Here is a 3,343-nt window from a genome sequence, read left to right as displayed (position 1 = left end):
AGGAGAAAAGAAAAATGGAGAGAAAGAGAAGAAAAAGAAGTGGAAGTAGAAGAAAAACTGGAAGAGGAAGAGGAAAAGGAAGAACAATGTCCCCGGGAACGACTTGTCAGCAAACCCCTCATGGACACTCTCTGGGCAATGTTTAAGTTAAACAAATGCCCCACAAGAGGAGATCGCCAATCACTGGCATTTGCATTTAACATGACAGTAGAACAGGTATGACAACATGTTTCTTTATTGAAAGAGTCACCTGTGTAGTGCTATCACCCATATAAACCAGTGACCTTATTCCTTGGTTCATCATTTCCCTAACTTCACTTTTTTAGATAAATCAATGGTTTCATAAAAGGAGGAGGAGATACAATAAAGATATGTACAAGCAGAAATATAAGAAAATATCCAAGAGGTAAGATTGTTTTATATGTAGAACACTAAGTTTTAAGGAAGTAAAAAAGGAACATATTGACTTTTATTTATTTAAAGATTTTATTTATTTATTTATTTATTCATGAGAGATGCAGAGGGAGAAGCAGGCTCCATGCAGGGAGCCCAATGTGGGACTTAATCCCAGGACCCCAGGATCACACCCTGAGGATCACACCCTGAGTCAAAGACAGGCGTTTAACCGCTGAGCCACCCAGGCGTCCCTATATTGACTTTTAGAGACAGATTGTGTCCCATAATTCTCAGATACCCCAAAAACTTTTCATACACCGCCGTTTCCCTTTGGTTCTGGCTGGAGGGTTGAAAATTAAGTGCTACGAGAGGTCAGATTGCTATCAGACGCTGTCCTATTAAACTGGAACTTCCAGATTATAAACAGTGGAAGACAGAAGGAAAACCATTTCAATCTGTCCAGGAGAAGCTGACTGCACACAGGCCAAGGGATCCATGGGGCTGCTAGGAAGCTTGGAGCCAACCATTGGCTGGCTTTGCAAACAATGTTTCCTTTGGTGCATTATTCAAATAGGGATTTGCTGCATTTGTGGTAGCTGTAGGGGCGGAATATGACTGGAAGTCCCAGAATAAAGATAAGTATCACTGAAGATAATACCTGAAAGTGTCTTTTTATATATATATTTAAAAGATTTTATTTATTCACGAGAGACACAGAGAGAGGCAGAGGTACAGGCAGAGGGAGGAGGGTCCCTGCAGGGAACCTCATGTGGGACTGGATCCCAGGACTCCGGGATCACACCCTGAGCCAAAGGCAGACGCTCAACCACTGAGCCATCAGATGTCCTTCTGGAAGTGTCTTAAAGGCTTTTTCTTTTCCTTTCTTTTTTAAGATTTTATTTATTTGACAGAGACAGAGAAAGAACTAGCACACGCAGGGGAGCAACAGAGGGAGAGGGAGAAGCAGGCCCCTCGCTGAGCAGGGAGCCCAACAGTGACATGGGGCTCCATCCCAGGACTCTGAGATCATGACCTGAGCCAGAGGCAGACGTTTAGCTGACTGAACCACCTAGGCGCCCCAACGCTTCTTAATTCTCCTATAAAAATTAGATTTCTTCAGTGTAACCTACTTATCTGTGTGTTTTTCCTTTAAAGAATGCTAGCAAGATTTAATAAAGTAAGAATACATGTAAAAAAAGAAACTTCTTGTTCTGGCTTGTGACACAAAGAACTGTTGACTGCCCTATTTGTTATTCTGCTCGACATAAAAAATGCGTATGGATACACAGACACGACACCATCTACCATGTAGCCATATTATCAAATATACAACTACAACCATTAGATGTTTATTGATTGCGGTACAGAATTCATAATCTTGTCTTTTTTTGTTCCTTAGACACTGAATATTTATGACGCTTGTCTTTTCTGTGTTTCCTATTGGTAGAACCTCACATGACTGGAAAAAATTAAGATAAGAACATCAACATTTTGGGGACACCTGGGTGGCTCAGTGGTTGAACGTGCACCTTCAGCTCCAGATGTGTTCCGGGATCCAGTCCTGCTTCTCCCTCTGCCTGTGTCTCTGCCTTTCTTTCTCTGTGTCTCTCATGAATAAATGAATGAGGGCAGCCCGGGTGGCTCAGCGGTTTAGGGCCTGCCTTTGGCCCAGGGTGTGATCCTGGAGACCCGGGATTGAGTCCCACGTCAGGCTCCCTGCATGGAGCCTGCTTCTCCCTCTGCCTCTCTCTCTCTCTCTCTCTCTGTCTCATGAATAAATAAATTGTTTTAAAAATGAATAATGAATGAAATCTTAAAAAAAGAGAAGAACATCACCTTTTTTTAATTTAAGATTTTATTTAATCACTTGAGACAGGCAGAGGGAGAGGCAGGCTCCTCTCAGGGAGCCCCATGCGGGACCTGATCCCGGATCCTGGGATCACAATTTTTAATGCATTATCTCAACTTGATCATCATTCTAAACCATAAATGAGACAACTGAACTGCTGGGAAATGTGATTTTACAAATAGGTACCGGTTCCTCTCTTTTCCTTCCCAGCCACTGAAGAACCTGGTGCCGCCATGGGCTGCTGCTCCACCAGGTGTTAGTAGTATTGGAAGAATAGGTCATATCCAAAATCTCCCTTCTGCAGAGGTGCCCTGATGCCAAAATCTGCATCTTTGATGTGGGGCAGAAGAAGGCCAAAGTGGATGAGTTCCCACCCTGTGGCCAGATAGTGTCTGATGGATATGTGCAGTCTTTGAAGCTCCGGAGGCTGCCCATATTTGTTCCAGCAAGTACATGGTGAAAAGCTGTGGCAAAGATGGTTTTCACATGCGAGTGAGGCTCCACCCCTTCCACATCATCTACATCAAGGTGTTGTCTTGTGCTGAGGCTGACAGGTTCCAGAAAGGTATGCCAGGTGCCTTTGGGAAGCCCCAGGGCACAGTGGCCAAGGGCCCACACTGGCCACGTCATCGTGTCCATCTGTACCAAACTGAAAGACAAGGAGGGGCTGATTGAGGTCCTATATAGGGCCGGTTCAAGTTCCCCGGCTGCCAGAAGCTCCACAACTCCAAGCAGTGGGGCTTTACTAAGTTTAATGTGGACGGATTTGAAGACATGGTGACTGAAAAGCCACTCATCCCAGATGGCTGTGGGGTCAAATATATCCCTACTCATGGCCCCCTGGAAAAATGGTGGGCTCTGCACTCATGAGAACCTGGACACTGCCCCCTCCCTATTCATGTCTGTCAATAAATCCTACTTCTTCTTTAAAAAGGGTGGGGAGGGGGACAGCTGGGTGGCTCAGTGGTTGAGCGCCTGCCTTCAGCTCAAATCATGATCCCGGGGTCCTGGGATCGAGTCCTGCATGGGGCTCCCTCTGAGGAGCCTGTTTCTCCCTTGGCCAGTGTCTCTGCCTCTCTGTGTCTCTCATGAATAGAT

The 3,343-nt window shown here is 45.2% G+C and overlaps 1 pseudogene; it reads left to right on the top strand.

The window, feature by feature from the left end:
* The first annotated feature begins 201 nt into the window (after nucleotides 1-201).
* On the top strand, nucleotides 202-3,115 carry LOC129513899 (60S ribosomal protein L10-like; annotated as a pseudogene).
* The last annotated feature ends 228 nt before the right edge of the window (nucleotides 3,116-3,343 follow it).

The sequence above is a fragment of the Nyctereutes procyonoides genome, unplaced genomic scaffold (assembly GCF_905146905.1).
Source record: "Nyctereutes procyonoides isolate TBG_1078 unplaced genomic scaffold, NYPRO_anot_genome, whole genome shotgun sequence".
Lineage (NCBI taxonomy): Eukaryota > Metazoa > Chordata > Mammalia > Carnivora > Canidae > Nyctereutes > Nyctereutes procyonoides.
Note: the sequence above shows the minus strand (reverse complement) of the source record. Positions and strands in the feature narration are given on the sequence as shown.